The sequence below is a fragment of the Sus scrofa genome, chromosome 3 (genome assembly GCF_054392235.1).
Source record: "Sus scrofa isolate SSC_HxYL_T2T_F1_AM1 chromosome 3, Sscrofa_HxYL_maternal_Yorkshire_Landrace_v2.0, whole genome shotgun sequence".
Taxonomy (NCBI): Eukaryota; Metazoa; Chordata; class Mammalia; order Artiodactyla; family Suidae; genus Sus; species Sus scrofa.
Window position 1 is genome coordinate 124,462,769 of NC_139385.1, and position 17,561 is coordinate 124,480,329.

Sequence of the window (17,561 nt, forward strand, 5' to 3'; positions counted from 1 at the left end):
AAAGAAAAAAAGTAACCAGAATGCAGAATGCAAAGCAGAATGGAACGAAGACTCTACAGGAGGGACCTAATTCTCCAGGAGGATCCAGAGGTCACTTAACCCATCACTGGAGATTAAAGAGGACAGAGCCTCAGAAGCTGTCCCCCAGACACAGCTCATTGGAGGTTAAATTGCCCTGGAGGTCCCTCCTCTGGGAAATGATTACACGCGGTCTAAGGTTCTTTTTAGCCCCAGTATCCTAGGATGACACCTGCCCGGCTCGCTGCAGGTTTCAGTAAGCACCTGTCCCAGGAAGAGAGGGAAGCAGGAATAAGCACAGGCACACAGCACTGTGGGAGGTTGGGGACACCCCACTAGTGCTTATCTTCGGCATTCTAAGATTTACACCACATTTTCCTGAAGAAAAAAGTGACTAACAGGAAAAATATTAGAAAAGCTATTTGCCAGTCAGCACTGATGGGTCATCCTCACTTCCTGACCTCAAAGCCTTTCTTTTTTGAATGGGCTACCCATTCTATCTCTTCGGTTGGCACCAAAGCCCTACTCTGCAGGCTTATTTAGGAGTCCTCCATCTGGGCGTCCACTTGAGAACATGAGCCACGAGCACGGGGCCCAGAACGACACCCTTCTCCAACCTTCTCCAATTGTCTTGAATCTCCAGCAGGTGAGCCAGAGCCAACCAGGGCTGCCAAATTATTATTGTTTCAACAGGTAAAAAGTATACTTGATAGAATTCCTGTCGTGGCTCAGCAGAAACGAACCTGACCAGCATCCATGAGAGCGTGGGTTCAATCCCTGGCCTTGCTCAGAGGGTTAAGGATCCGGCGTTGCCGTGAGCTGTGGGGTAAGTCGCAGATGTGGCTCAGATCCCGAGTTGCTGTGACTGTGGTGCAGGCTGGCAGTCACAGCTCTGATTCGACCCCTGGCCTGAGAACTTCCAGAGGCTGAAAGTTCAGCCCTAAAAAGCAAAAAAAAATTTCTAAAAAGTATGCATGATAAACAGTTTAACCTCAGAAATAGTGAAATGTTCCCCAGGCCCCTCCTCTAGAGAGAAGTACCATCATAGATTTTCTTGTATTTCCTCCCAGGCACAGTCTGTGCATATGTAAGTATATGGGTATATATTTTCTATCACATAAGTGGCAGTATGCATTAAATATTGTTCTGTCCGTTTTCTCCCTATTCAGTGACATATAATGGAGACTGTTCTATATCAGAACAGAAATTACCTGTCTTTTTTTAATGGCTGTATAGTATTTCTTTGTAAGGATGGATCATAATGTGTTTAACTAGCTCTCCAATGATGAGAATTTAGGTTGGGTCTAATTTTTTGCTCTTAAAAATAATGTTGCAATAATATCCCTTCCTTTTGAAAAATCTGTTTGTTTGTTTTTTTTCTTTTTATGGCCCCACATGCGGCATATGGAAGTTTCCAGGCTAGGGGTCAAATCAGAGCTGCAGCTGCCAGCCTACACCACAGTTTCAGCAATGCCAGATCCCAGCCACATCTGTAACCTACGCTACAGCTTTCGGCACTGCTGGATCCTTAACCCTCCGAGTGAGGCCAGGATCGAACCAGCAACCTCACAGACACTAAGCGGGTTCTTAACCCGCTGAGCCACAACAGGAACTCCCCTTCCTGTTTTTCATTGCGCAATATACTTAGTACATGTTTAGGATAAATTCGTAGAAATGGTACTGCTGGGGTAAAGGGTGTGTGCAGTTTCCATTTTGTGCAGATGCCGCCAAATGGCAAGGCTGCTGGTTTGGGCTGGGAAGGAGTCATGACCGTCTCGGCAGCCACACAGCAAGCCTGTCGCAGAACATCGGAGCCACCAGATCGCAGCTGGTCTCCACCTCTTCCCTGTACAGGAGGGAACCCAGCCATTCTGACTGGACTGCCTCTGCACCAGCTGTCACACTGTCCAGCCTGTTCATGTGACAATCATGTACTTTGACGAAACTGTTATATACCTTTAGTATCTCCAAGCCCCTAACTTTAGCACCTAGAGAATACCATTAGCTCCGCTTGCTGAGGGCTTACTAGGTACCCGGCAGGGTCCGTACATGCTTTCCCTTGAGTCCTCCTCAGAAACCTAGGAGAAAGATATTAACATCCCTTTCAATCACAAGGAAACTGAGGCTTGGGGAGATGAAATGACTCTGCCTCTCACACCCAGAAAGTAGCAGAGTCAGGATTCAAACTCCATCTCTCCCCCACGTGCAAGCTCCTCGCTGGAAATTGCGCTGTTCCTCGCAGCCACTCAGGAAGTACATGAGAGGAGGTTCGAGCCCATCTCAAATAACAGCTCAGTGCAACTAAGTCCAGTTCCTGGATTTTAGTAAACAGCTGTCTTACTTGCCGGGCTGTTCTAACAGTCATTTCCACTTCCTGGCTATTTGCATTCTACTGGCAGAGATATATATATAATATATATCTCTGCCAGTAGAATATATATATATTATATATAAATATATGTGTGTGTATATATATATATATATATATATATTTTTTTTTTTTTTTTTTGCTTTTTGCTTTTTAGGGCTGCACCCGTGGCACATGGAGGTCCCCAGGCTAGGGGTCGAATCGGAGCTGTAGCCACCGGGCCTAAACCACAGCCACAGCAATGCCAGGTCTGAGCTGCATCTGCGACCTACACCACAGCTCATGGAAATGCTGGATCCTTAACCCAGTGAGCGAGCCCAGGGATTGAACCCGCATCCTCATGGATCTAGTAGGGTTCATTAACCACTAAGCCATGATGGGAACTCCTCTACTGGCAGATATTTAACTATGTATTGAATGCTTCCCATAACTGTTTCATCTCTCCACAACTCAGATACTATTTAATTTCTTTCACGATGGCCAACCGTTGGTGCTATCTGCTATTAAGAGACAACACAATTTTTTATAGAATTTATTGATAAAAACTGGCTTTACTGGGAATCCTTTGCTCCCTAAATTATCATTACAGGTCCTGTTTTTAATAACTGATTATCTCAGACAATTTTATTCCTATATCTACACAAATTCTTGGATAAACAACTTGCCAGCTAAGACTGATTGGAAAGCATTTTCTGATCAGAGAACTGTGTGACATGTATTATGCATTTCAAGGAATTAACACATATTTATGCAGGTTTCTTTATGTGAAAATTATCAGATATGAGTAAAACTGCATCCCCCACACTAAAAACGGTTTGTTTGGGGTTTTTTTTTTTTTTTGTCTTTTTGCCATTTCTTGGGCCACTCCCTTGGCATATGGAGGTTCCCAGGCTAGGGGTCTAATCGGAGCTGTAGACGCCGGGCTACACCACAGCCACAGCAACGGGGGATCCGAGCCTCTGTCTGCAACCTACACCACAGCTCACGGCAATGCCGTATCCTTAACCCACTGAGCAAGGCCAGGGATCGAACCTGCAACCTCATGGTTCCTAGTTGGATTCATTAACCACTGAGCCACGACGGGAACTCCCTAAAAATGTTTTAAAAGGGAATCTCAATTCTTGAAATCAGCTGGGTTATAAAATCATGCATGTGATGTTCATGAAGATGTAAACACTGTCTAAATTTTTAAGAATCGAACAGAACCTAAATGTTCATCAATTTGGTTAAATATAGTACATTACAATGAACTGGCAGGCAGCCACTTAAAAGTTTGCATTTCTAAATTAGGTACACAGAAAAGTTTTATTCTAATGTCAGATGAGAGAACAAGATACAACATAGTATCCATGCTGTGGTGATTACAACTCTGAAAAAATTACATGAATATGTGGACAAAGGCTTGGTGAAACAAGCAAGTGTTCCATCAGCTGTATCACCAAAATGGTCTACAAGAGGGGTTTTTTTGGTTGTTTTTTTGGGGGGGTCTCTTTTTTTTAGGGCCGCAGCAGAGGCATATGGAGGTTCTCAGGCTAGGGGTCCAATCAGAGCTGTAGCCACTGGCCTACATCACAGCTCATGGCAACGCCAGATCCTTGACCTGCTGAGCGAGGCCAGGGATCAAACCCACAACCTCATGGTTCCTAGTCCGATTTGTTTCCACTGTGCCACGATGGGAACTCCTACAAGTGGTTTTATAACTGATTAAATATTGGATTATACACTTTAAAGTGTGAAATGAAACCCTATATTAAAAAAGATTTGGAATGTCTAAGTGCTTAAGGGACTCAGAGTTTAAGCAGTTAATCTAGGTTTTAAAGCAATGATGAATTGGGTCTCACGCACTTGCTTATAGTACCAAACACAGCAGGCCACGTGGCAGGAAAAAAAAATTCTTTCTTGGGAACAACTTGGGTTGTGAATGGGTCTCAGAGAGAAAAACCAGACGAGTTAGGAATTCAGAGGAGGGTGTCATGCTCCTTCATTTCTTTACACGTCATCCTACAATTGTGCCTGAATTGCTGCCCTTGCTCGCCCCTGGCCCTGTTTGTCACTGCCATCTCTGGCCAACAATGACGAGCAGCCGTGGAGAGGAGATGGGTTTGCCTAGATCCACCATCTGGAGGCTACTGCTCATATCCTTGGGTCTCATCTTCATTGCTTTAGCTGCAGAGGTTTTTTTCATTATAATCCCATCGTAAAAATCATGTGCCTTTTAAATCTTGTTAGAGCCCCTCCCCAGATGGAATACATGCTATACTTTTAATTCCTAAATAAGAAACATGAACTTTGTGATCCCAAGCTGACACTTTTTGAGGAGTTTTTTAAGCCACAGAATTCCCGCAATTCAAATGTACTCTTTGACCTAATACAAGAAATACAAAAGAGTAAATAAACTGAATAAAAAGCACTAAGTTAATCTTGTCCAAGGCGGATAGGACATCTTCGGAATGATCTTTGCAATTATAATGATGCTCAAATTTTCCTTTAGAAACAAGAGGAAGGACATTGCTGCAGCAAGACTAAGGCTAAAGCACAACCACTGGTTTAAAAACGTTCATTTCAGCTAATAGAGTCAGACACAGCTACAGTTCTATTTTTTTTTGCTAAAGAATAAGAGTTTAAAACCAACCTCTGATCAAGCCACAAAATCGTGCCACCATTTAGGGCTTCTAAGAACAGTTTAATTACAGCATTGCATCCCTTGGGAGTGACTTAAAAAAAAAAAAATTTCACCATTAATCTTACTATCTGGCAAGGTCTACCAGAACACAACATATGTGTAGCCTTGACCCAAATTCTACTCCTAAGTATATACCCCCAAAGAAATACATGTTTGTTCACCAACAGACATATACTAGAATAGTCACACGAGCACCATTCATGAGAGCACCAAACTAGAAACTACCCAAGTACCCATTAACAACATGATGGATAAATAAATTGTGGTTCATTTACACAATGGAATGCTACATAGCAATGAAAATGAGCAAATAAAATGCAATAAAAATAACACTGAACAAAAGAAGCCATTCCTGGAGATCCCATCATGGCTCAGTGGTTAATGAACCCAACTAGCATCCATGAGGATGCGGGTTCAATCCCCGGCCTTGCTCAGTGGGTTAAGGATCCAGCATTGCCATGAGCTGTGGTGTAGGTCACAGATGCAGCTCAGATCCTACATTGCTGTGGTGTAGGCCGGCGGCTACAGTTCCTATTGGACCCCTAGCCTGGGAACCTCCATATGCCGCGAGTGCAGCCCTAGAAATACAGAAAGACACACACACACACACACACACACACACACACACACACACACACACACACACACACAAAGAAGTCATTCCTGAAAAAGTACCCACTACATGATTTGATCTATAAAAAGCTCAAAAATAGGCAAAGCTGATCTATGCTGATAGCGGTCAGTGACCTTGGAAGAAGAGCAGTGGTGGCTTGGGGTTTCAGGGGGTTTCAGGGGTACTGGTGAGCTGTTTCTTGATCAGGTGCTAATTACATGGCTAGGTTTCGTTTGAAAATTCATTAAGCTGGGAGCTGCCATTATGGCTCAGTGGTATTGAACCCAACTAGTATCTATGAGGATGTAGGTTCAATCCCTGGCCTTGCTCAGTGGGTTAAGGATCCGGCGTTGCCATGAGCTGTGGTGTAGGTTGCAGATGCGCCTTGGATCCAGAATTGCTGTGGCTGTGGTATAAGCCAGCGGCTACAGCTCCAATTCAACCCCTAGCCTGGGAACTTCAATATGCCACAGGTGCGGCCCTAGAAAAAAAAAAGCAAAAAAAAAAAAAAAATCATTAAGCTATACACTTATGATTTGTATACTTTTGTGCATATCTGTTATACTTCACTAAAAAGTTTGAAAAATAAAAATATTTTAAAAATACATCCTCAGCCCCCCAAAGTCACCATTTTGTGTATGTGTGTGACCCAAATACTTGGCAATACAACAAGCTTAAAACATTCGAGTAACTTCGTTCAAGTTTCACATCTGTTGGAAACAGGAGCAAACAGGCATGAAATGAAAAAAAAAACAAAAACTGGAGGCTACATTTGAATTTTGTAACAGGATGAACACATCAATCCGCAAAGACAGAAATCTAGTTGAAGTGGTAAAAATGAGAAAGGAGGCGATTTTGCCATCAATAGCAGTGGGTCATGCTCTGCAAAGAACAAAGGGAAGGACAGGACCAGACAAAAGCAGGGAGAATAAAGACTCAAGGCCTGAGAAATTAGAGGCAAGCTCATGGCAGATTTGAAATCAACAAAGAGAATGCCTATCCACAGACACTGAGGTGACACAAAGATGGTGTGACTCTGTCCCGGGCACTGCAACTGTGTATGTGACACTGTGACACGTTCATAAGGGGTGAGGCAGTGACAGACCCAAAAACCTTTGCTGAGCCAGTGAAAAGGGACAGATGGTGGCGGGAGGGACACGACACCCAATTCAGGATGTAAATATTCTCCTGTTTTGATTCAAGAGTCTCTAGTTGTTCCTAAAACCTCAACTTCACTTGGGCCAAATGATTACAAATTTAAATGGAGAGCCAGCGATACTCAGTGGCCAGAAAATCCTGTAAAATATCATCTCAATCATTCAGCCTGTCATTCTTTCAGTATTATCTGTTGAATGCTTGCCCTCAGCCATATCTTATGTGGGAAGCTACAGGGATGAAAAAAGTGACCCAAATTCTATTTTAGACAAGGTAAGGATCACTATTCTGTAATGGACTAGCCCATGGCTAAGTTCTTCCGTTTACTGTAAACCTTATACCCAACAAGTAGTGTTTAAAAGCACAGACTGGGAAGGTTAGTTTTTTGCTTTTTTTGTTTTTGGTTCTGTTTTTTAGGACCCCAGGTATGGCATACGGAGGTTCCCAGGCTAGGGATCGAATCAGTGCTGCAGCTGCCAGCCTACACCACAGCCCTAGCCATGCAGGATCCGAGCTGTGTCTGTGACCTACACCCCTGCTCACGGCAACACCAGATCCTTAACCCACTGAGTGAGGTCAAGGATTGAACCCGAGTCTTCGTGGACACTAGTTGGGTTTGCTACCGATAAGTCACAACAGGAACTCCTGTGATGGTTAGTTTTGGGGTGTCAGCTTGGACAGGCTACAGTTGTCAGTTATTCAATCAAACACTCATTTGTTGTACACCTATAAATTCACTAAGTAATTAAAAAATAACCAACATTCATCTTGTGTGTTGCCGGGAAGGAATTTTACAGATGTGGTTAACATCTACAGTCAGTTAACTTTCAGGCGATTTTCCTCAATCATGAAGGTGGGCTTCATATAATCAGTTGAAAGACCTTAAGAGAAAAACTCAGGTTTCCCAGAGAAAGAAGACATTCTGTCTTAAGGTTAAGCATTATAAGGTCCATGCAACATCAGCTCCTACCTGAAAGCTTCCAGCCTGCTGGCCTGCCCTGCAGCACATCAGACTTGCCAGCCCCCACAATCTCATAAGCCAGTCCTCACTGGTTCTGTTTCTCTGGAGAACCCCAACTTACAGAGACCCTAAGCAGATTCTGGGTTTGAAGCTTGACTCTGCTGCTTCTCTGGCTGGGTGGTTTCTGTACTTCTGTTGCTTCATCTGTAAAATGGGGGTAGTAACAGTACTTAACCTATAGGAACCACCTAGCATAGAATGAGTGCTTTCAAAGTGCTTGTTAAAAAAGCAATTCTGGGAGTTCCCATCATGGCGCAGCGGAAACGAACCTGACTAGGAACCACGAGGTTGCGGGTTCCATCCCTGGCCTTGCTCAGCAGGTCAAGGATCCTGCATTGCCATGAGCTGTGGTGTGGGTCGCAGACGTGGCTCAGATCCCTCATTGCTGTGGCTGTGGTGCAGGCCAGCTGCTACAGCTCCAATTCGACCCCTAGCCTGGGAACCTCCATATGCCTCGGGTGCAGCCCTAAAAATACAAAAAGACAAAAAAAGCAATTCTGTGCTGCCACGTTTGTTTCTTAGCTGGAGAACTTGAGATATTTTTAATCCCCACAATTTGCCATCCACCAACCATGATCAGTCTTCCCTCCAAGAACAGAGGAGTCTCCGAACAACAGCACCTCACCAGTTACGGATGCCTGCTTGTTCCTTTAGATGGTGTAGGAGCAGGATGAGTTGCCAGGCCAACTCTATACCCAAGGATGATTTGGCAACGCTGGGGTCAGAGCCCTTCTGGAACATTCTTAACACCGTGAGTCCTCAGCTGCTGAAAACAGCTGTGTTTAAAGAGGCTCAGACTCAGCGCAGAGCTATTCCTACTATTTGCAAGAGTAGGAGCTTCAGCAAGGCATCCAAATCACTCCTTCTGTTCCCACTATTGATACCGCACAGCAGCTTGCTCTGGCCCTTTGGGATGAACGATTCAACAGGGAATCAAAATGCAGTTTTTATGGGCACGCATTCTGGGGGGAGGTTATGATAACAGGTGCCAATGGTCACAACGAACACTTCTTGAGCACTTCCTAGGTGCCAGACTCCGCTCTCAATGCTATGCATATATTAACTCATATAAACCCCATCGTACAAACCCCCGAGAGAAAAAAAACCAACTCTTCTGGGGATAGATGGACAGAAAGTGGCAGAGTTGGGATTTGATCCCAGGCTTTCTGGCTCAGATCTAGGCTCTCCCTCCTGTGTCCCTTGCCTCTGAGTCTGGATTGGGAGAAGGGGGTCTAGGTGGCAGGAGAACAAAACTGGGCTGTGATGGGTGGGAGGGCATGAGGCTCAGGAGAGGCTCCGGTTAAGTCCATTTGCTTACACTGAAGACATGCCAAAGATTGAAACAAATCATACACAGTATTATATACATGAATTTCATTTGTGAAAGGATATAATGTGTCTGCTTTTATACATAAACCTCAAAGTCTATCAAAGATTTACATCACAGTATTTGAACCTTTCATCTTCATATGAAAAATTTAAGACAAAGGGATCTGGACATTACTTCTTATCTATTCACTAGCAGGGCAAAAAAACCAAACACCTTCCCACTTGTTTTTCTCATTTGATGTCATTTTATACCAACTTCTCCCCCACTGGTTTTAACATGGACAAAAATCTCCTGTATTATTGTTCTTCTACAGGATCCTGCCAGCTAAGTCTTAGAAGACGTTTCTGAAATATTTTCTCATCGTTTAGAAAACCAAAATGTATGAACAGGTTCCGATTGTATCAGAATTTGGCTAATTTTGACACCAGAAAGATAGATTGGGTCTTACATACTCTTTTCTAATAATACCAACTTCTCTGGCTCTCACTGTTGATCTAAATCCTAATTTCCCCCAGAGATTCGTCCACATTTGTGATGGCCTTTGGCCTGCAGCTCCCTGGAGCTGACCTCTGTGTCGGAGAAGCTATGATTAAGGAGGGCGAATTCTCAGATATCCATGGCAGAGAACAGGAGCAGTGGAGGAACCACAGACGAGGGCTACACCAGGTCCCCAAACCTAACTTTTGGCCAGGTGTGCAGACTTGCCTCGCTGGGTAACTGTTTCCAGAGGTGAAGACAGTGCATTGAGAATACTGAAACTGCCCGGGCTCACGTCTGCATCTTGGAGAGGCTATGCCGAACATGGGCAGGTGGACATGTCCCGTGAACATGGGTTGTATACCTGGATAAGGTTGGTCCCCAGGGTCAGGGAGGTGGGAGTTAAGAATAGCTCCCTGGAATTTTGGGGACATAAAGTCCTTCTCTGGGGCCACCTGCCTCTCCCCTCTGTCTTCCAGGCATTTTCACAGGAGGCAGCAGGGAGATGCTGCTTTCTCTCTAGCTTCCCCATAGAAATGAGGAATGCCAGCTCATCTATGGACTGACTCCCCATGAGGCAAAGATCAGGATGGACGTTCACACAGCACTTTGAGGATTACACCCTCTAATAAATCCATAAAGTTCTTTTAAAAAGAATAAACCAAAACATTCCCTCTTGAAACCTCCGTGCCACGAAAACACATCTCCTGCTGGAGTTTTTCAAATAAGAAAAGCCTTCAGTATCAGATTTTTGGTGTCCTGATATTGAAGTTCCTGGTTTTCACCTACTCTGGAGGTAGAGAGCTCTATTAATGTAGTTTAAAACACCCAATGAACAACACTCCAGCGACTCCTTCCAGACCAGTTTTGTAAATTCCGAGAGACACCTCCTGAAAGCACCACCCTTTAAAACCAGCAGGATATAGTCAACTGTGGCTGCCACCGGGTACAGCCCAGACAGGAGAACTACACCTCGGCAGCCACCATTCAGTCTGAGCAAGAGCCAACAGGCACATCACAGCCCCTCACCGTTTGCATCAACCTGGGTAAGAAAGAAAATCCTGAGGTTTCAAGGCTGGGCTAAGAGAACCAAAAGGCTCATTTGTCAACTTTATGCCAAATATGTCACACTGGTTTGTCCTATGATGCTCTGTCATTTAGCCAAGCTTCCTCCACTCCTGGAATAAAAATGCTTCTTCCTTGCCCCCCCTCTTTTTTTAAATAAATGACAATTTAAAAGTACACATCTATGCTAAAGAGTCACCCTTAATATCAGCTAGCAATTATCAAAGAAGACCTGTAAAACAGAATGCTGGGTTTTGACTGTTGCTTCCCATGTCAAGACGCTGCAGCCTGACATGAAAGATGCTTAGACAGCAAGCAAGACTCTGAGAGCCTGGAAAGCTCTGTTGAGCCCCTTTTTGTGTTTCCATTTCTGTCCATCTGCTTTCCCATGGGCGAGAAGACACCTCCTATCACAGAGCTGTCTCAGTCTTAGGTCAGCAGACAATACGGGAGGAAGCAGCAAAGGCTGGATGCACTGGCTTGGGTGTGGTCACTGGCCAAGAGAAGCACTGGTCCCTTGGTTGCAGGTTCTAAGACGGGGAGCCGCACCCGTGGAGGGTCATCTCCCCATTTTCCCACAATCCGCACCAGCCCCGGCTGCTCCCTCTATGAACACACAGCAGACCGTGGATGTGAGCCGTCTACCCAGACAAAGCCGGCCTCTCAGGGAACCCGCTCAGCAACGAGGCGACCTCCACAGGTCGTCCCCGACCGTCTCGCTTGTTGGTCAACAGCAAGGGGCAGGGGGCGGCGCCGCAGCCAAGAGGCAGCAAAACCAGGGGCGGCGTCTGTCTGCGGGTCGCACAGTCGGAGCGGACGCGCGGCTCACACCAGGGAACTACCAGCGGGGCTTGGTGGCCCCACACAACCCCCAAGGGATGAGCACGTGCCCTGTGATTTCTCCGGGAGCATCTTCTGCCCCAGAAAACTGCACACTCGAGTTCGGGGGGCGGGGGTCCTGGTTCGCGGTCGGGCGGGTACCAGTGCCGGCTATTGTTCTCCGGGTCTCCCGGGCGGGAGGCGTCCCCCGTCCCGCCTCCCCGGCGGCATCTGCCGCTGGACCAAGCCTTTCAGCTCCGCGAAGGCAAGGGTGTGCCTGCGGCGCTGCAGATGATCACGAAACACTAAACGAGTCCCTATGGGCTGGTGTCAAGCCGGGAGACAAAGCTCCTGGCGGGGACAGGCAGCTCGGTCCCGGATCCGCCATCCTGGGTCCGTCGCCGGGTCCCAGAGCCACGCCCAGCCCGCCGCAGGCCCGCCAGGCCCCCTCGCCGGAGCAGAGGGTCTCCAGGCCCGAGGCCCGCCCCCAGCCACCTGCCCCTCCCTTCCCCGGAGACCTCCCTCCCCAGGGAGACCCCTCCCCTCGCGGCGCGGGTCTCCTCCTCCCAGGCGCCGACCCTCCTCGAACCCAAGCAGTCTCCACCCTCCCGCTGCCCTCCTCCCCTCCGCGTTCTTCGTCAGCCCCAGCCTCGCCTCGCGCCACCTGCTCCAAGCGCCTCTCCTCCGTCCTCAGACCCTTCCCTTTCCTCCCCAAACCCTGCTCTCCTCTCCTCCCTCCTCTCAGACTTGGTCACCTGTCCCCACCCAGTTTCCCCACCTCCCCTCTTTCCTCATCTTTGGTGAAACAGAGGCCTCGTCCCTGCCTCTCCCCATCCCAGCTTCTCGCCAGCTCGGACGCCTGCCTCCTCCCCAGGTCTTGGGGTGTCGACATCTCTCGCCCGCCAACTCGATGCAGCCGGGAGGGCTCCTGCGCTGGGCTCCGGCGAAGGGACCCAGCTTGGCGCCCATTCTGAGCCGGGCAGGGGGCAGGCGGCCTTTGTGGTTCAGACAGGTGCCTCGGAGGCGGCAGGCGAATCGTCCTCGGGCGTCCGCTCGGTTAACCAGGCGGGTGGAACCGGCCGCTGGGTCCGGTCGAGGCTGGGCAAACCCCAACTCGGAGGCGAGAGGGACAGGAGGGTGTGTTTGGGGGGGGGGGGCAGAGGGCCGAGCCCATCTAGGGACTCGGACAAGACGCGCCCAGGACCAGAGAAGCCCCCTCCCGGGCTTCCAGCCATTCGCTGCAGCTCGACGAGTAAGGGTGGGCGCCTACTGTGGCTAGGAGTGAACCCCCTCCAACCAAGCCGCTTTCTCACCTCAGTTCTTTGCAACCCCACAAGCATCTATCTATTAAACGCCTACTGTGAGCAAGGCATCATCGCACGGCGCCCTGGGAGCCCTGCGGGCTTACAAAGAGAAACCGATTCGGGACCCCGTTTAGCCCGGGATGACCTCCAGCAATCCCAAACCATACCTCCGCGCGTCCCCAGCAGCGGGGCCCCTCGACGCACTCCGGCCCCCGCCCTATTGTGCGCCTCTAAGAGAAACAGAGACTGTGTGAGACGATGTCCCAGCCCGGGGAGAAAAAGCCCACCACCCGCCCCGCCATCACCCACTCCTCCGGGGAGCCGCGGCTGCGAGGGTCCGTCGGTGGCTGGGTTCTCCTCCTGTCTCGCCGCGGCGCGGGAGCTGCGGGTGCTCGGGGCGGCGGCGGCTGCACGCGCGCTCGCTCGCTCGATCGCCGCCTTGGCGCGCCGGGCGCTGGAGTCCGAAGCCGCGAGCAGGGGAGGGGACTTGGGTGAGGGCTGGAGGCGGCCTCGGCCAATCACAGTCGCGACGGCTCCTCCCCCTGTGCTCCCCACCTCGCGCGAGCAGGTTAGGGGGAGGCGGGAACCGGCTGCGCCCCGCATCCTCTGCGCCTTGGGACTACAACTCCCAACAAGCCCTGCTGCAGGGCCGGGGGCCGGGAGGGGGCGGAGGGCGCGGCCAGGGAACCCGCCGACCCCCTCGCGCCCTTCTCTGCATTCCTTTGGATTTCCATGGTGACTCCAGACCCTTCACAAAGCCCGGGCGCGCGGACGCGCGGCTGCATGCGTCCCCTGGGAGGGCCACCGCGTCCCCTCCCCCTGCAGAACCCCACCCGAGGGGCTGAAACAATGCCCCGGGCGCCTTTCCTCGGCTGCCGCCTGGCCGGCCGGTCCTTGCAGGCCCGGCTAAAGGCCGCTTGGTTCCAGTCAAGACCCAGTCCGACGCCTTTGAGATGGGTGCCCGGCGAGACTTCAGGATGGAGAGGCCCGGGGGGGTATAGTTCTGGGAAAATAATCTCAAGTACAGCGGGGTCGGCCACTCGGGGTCAGTGAAGTTCGCCTCTGTCCCCTCTAGGGCCTCGAACCTGAGGTGTATTCGGCGGCGCTGAGCTAGGGCTTCTCCATCCGGAGCCCTTAGATCCAGCTGCCTGGGCTATTTCTGACACCTCCTTTAAGGGCATGGTGAAGCCTCCGGAAATGTATTTTTTTTTTAACAATTTACATTCGCGTCATCCTTTTTCTTCACGTTTTGAACGCCCACATAATTTAACAAAATCAACAAATCTTAAAAAAGGAGAGAGAATCACTACGCCTTTGTACCACCTCTCTGATCCCCTCCCAAACCTTTACTGTATATCCTTCATTTCACGTAGTTGTAATAACAGCTCGGATACGGTTTAGTAATCTGCCTCTTTTCACTTAATGTCACGTCAAAGGCGTGATTCGCATGATGATAACATGCAGCATGGAGTCCTCATACCAACCCCAAAACGCGGTCCCTGGGGAACCCCAACGGGCTGCTGCAGAAGCCACTTCACTGCCAGGCCTGCCGGGTGAAGATGAAGGAGTTCCCCTGGCTGTAGCCGCACAACCATGGCCCTGAGAGATGGTTTTCTCTGCAGTATATTTTCAAACAAAATGGTGCTTCACTACTCCGGAGGGTCCCCTCTCCCATCACAGCAAAATCTCTCCGGACGTCTGGCCCCCACAGAACCAGTCGCAATGAGGTTGCCTTGGGCCACTTGCTCTGTAGCCCTTGGTGGTGGGCTTGGAGCCTCCAGCAGCCCAGGCTGGCATTTGGGACTGTACTTCTGAATTACCCCCATAGAGTCTCCACTTCTCATGGGAGGAAGGCTTACTTCTCTGGCCCCCTCTCACACCATGAACTTATTCAAGGAGCCCCCAAATGAGCCTAGGGACTACCTCAAACATCCCCAGACAGGAGGAGCCCCGGGAGGTGACTGTGAAAACTAGAGGGGCATGGCTCCTCCTTGCCACTGCTCCAGCTTGGGGCACCGCTCTAAGGATTCCCCCAGGCTGGCCACTTCTGCGCAGACCAGGGAGTTAGGTAAAACTGGTTGAGCTAGAGGGAGGTGGAGTGGAGGGAGCCCAGACTTGGCTCACCAGAGCTAGGTCTGCGGGCACGGTCCAGGCTGCACGTTTTGCCTAAGGGGGAGGGCGCCCTCTAGTGGCAGTAAGCGTTTTCTGCAGCATTTAGCGGACCTCAGGTTTGGACTCTAGCCTCTGCTTTTTTGAGCCTTTCTCCCCGCCTGTCAGAAAAGAGCTGCCTGGAGGTTATCTGTTGACTTGGGACATTGCTGAAAATTGCACCTAAACCTGAAGTTGCACACTGTCCCGGCAGTTGGTTTTAGTTGTATTTACTTATTTTTAATTTAGGTTCTCTCTTGGGAAGTAGAAGGAACAGAAGGTTTGGAGTCAATTGCTGGGCTGGAATCCTTGCTCTGGTTTCTGGAGAGTTGACCTGGGGCAATTTACTTCGTCCATCAGAGCCTTAGCTCCCCACAGAACATGGGAACCATAATACCTTCTTTTAACCTTGCTGGGATCATTACATGAGGAAATGCATATAAAATGCATAGCACACTCTCTGACATATAGTGTGCCTTCAACAAATGTAACTATTATTATTCATTTATTCAGCAACATATGGTTATCGAACAGTGTGAAGGCTATAAGACTATGACACCCCCATTACAGCAGCCATAAAAGGCAGTATGTTGTGACTTTTATTATAAATCTCCCGTGACCAACTGGGGTGACGTGGAATGGGAATTCAGACAAGAAAAAGTCAGTTCTGAGCAGATCATCAGAGAATGGAGGCATTGAATTTGGATGTCACCTAGATAATGATTTGCTGGATGATTCTAAAAGAGGTCCGAGATTCCAGATTCCAGGATGAAATAAGAGTTTGTGAGTCGGGAAGCTGAGGGGTGTTAGGAAGACAGCTAAGAATCCCACCATCGGAGTTCCCGTCATGGCGCAGTGGTTAACGAATCCGACTAGGAACCATGAGGTTACGGGTTCAGTCCCTGCCCTTGCTCAGTGGGTTAACGATCCGGCGTTGCCGTGAGCTGTGGTGTAGGTTGCAGACGCGGCTCGGATCCTGCGTTGCTGTGGCTGTGGTGTAGGCCAGTGGCTACAGCTCCGATTAGACCCCTAGCCTGGGAACCTCCACATGCCGTGGGAGCGGCCCAAAGAAATAGCAAAAAGACAAAAAAAAAAAAAAAGAATCCCACCATCGCTTGAAAGTCAAGTCCATGAATGGGGGTAGTGGAGTTCCTATTGTGGCTCCGCGGTAATGAACCCGACTAGCACCCATGAGGACTCAGGTTCGATTCCTGGCCTTGCTCAGTGGGTTAAGGATCTGGCGTTGCCAGGAGCTGTGGTATAGGCCACAGATGCGGCTGGGATCTGGTGTTGCTATGGCTGTGGTATAGGCCAGCGGCTGCATCTCTGATTCAGCCCCTAGCCTGGGAACCTCCATATGCCACAGGTGTGACCCTAAAAAAATGACCAATAAATAAATAAATAAATGGGGTAGTGGGAAGAGAAGGGGGATGGCAAGGAAGGCTGGAGTCGGGGCCAGACTTCACAAAGCTCACGGGTTCCTGCTTTTATGAGCAAATGTGTTTGGGGTTCCAATTTGCCTTAACAGCAAGCTTCGTGACAGTAGACAGGTAAAGGGCTACCATTAAAAGGGAGGGAGGGGAGTTCCCACTGTGGTGCAGTGGGTTAAGGGTCCGGCATTCCTGCAGCTCTGGCCTAAGTCTCAGCTGTGGCTTGGATTTGATCACTGGCCTGGGAACTTCCATAGGTCACTGGTGCAGATGAAAAATAAAAGGGGCAGGTGGGGAGGGAGGAAAGACCAGCATGTATTTGTAGAACACATTTGACCCCAACCCTGCACATAGTAGGTAGCACGTGCTCATTTCCTGCTGATGAGGAGAACCGAGCTCAGAGAGCTCAAGACCTGCCCAGAGAGTCACGTTGCTCTAAGTAGCAGAACCATGGCTCCAAACCCCGTCTGCCTGATGCTAAGCTGAGCTGTCTTTGCTCCAGCACGCCCCCCACCCCCTGCAGTCCGCCCGAAGGGGACAGACTGTGGTGACCGTGAATGACTAAGTCTCCAGGAGAGCCTATGCCAAGTCATTGGCACCCAGATGTTCCTCCTGCCATTTCAACCTGTTCCTCCCAGCGCTGTCCCCAGAGAAGGGGTGACTTCTGCCACTGCCGAGGTCTGTGGTGTTCCCCTTCTTCCTCGGGCTTCTCTTTGCCCCTCATCCTTCCCCATGACAGCCCCGCTGGGGAGAAGGCCTCACGAAGTCTACTCAGCTGTTAAAAGAAATTGTGAGCCAGCAGTTAAATCTTTATAGTCAGGTCAGCGCCACAAGGCAGGGGCCAAAAAGGAGTCAGGAAGACAGAGAAATAGACATTGAGAGAGAACAAAGCATAAAGAAGATCAGATAGACAGACAGGGACGGTGGGGGCAAAAGACTGGGAGAGTTTCTGCCCCCAGTGCTGTGGCCACCCAGCCTGACAGGGAGACACAGGAGAGGGGACTCGGGGAGACTGGGGTGTGGGTGAGGGGTGCTTGAGGTGAAAACAGCAAAGTCAGTTGCAGGGTCCTATCGCTACCCTTAAAATGCTGATGAGCTCTGCAAAAATGTAAATCTTTCCTCCTTGGCCT

At 49.4% G+C, this 17,561-nt stretch overlaps 1 protein-coding gene across 3 annotated transcripts in view; it reads right to left on the reverse strand.

The window, feature by feature from the left end:
• The window catches only part of DPYSL5 (dihydropyrimidinase like 5), a 97,400-nt gene extending 84,180 nt beyond the window's left edge, over positions 1-13,220 (reverse strand). Inside the window, exon 1 of one of the 3 annotated variants that reach the window (XM_003125320.4) lies at positions 13,163-13,220. The gene's annotated coding sequence lies outside the window, so the exon portion shown is untranslated. Of the gene's footprint in view, positions 1-12,213; positions 12,242-13,020 lie in introns of those variants that run through there. The other 2 variants (XM_085019857.1, XM_085019856.1) reach the window with 2 other exon arrangements.
• Positions 13,221-17,561: the final 4,341 nt, after the last annotated feature.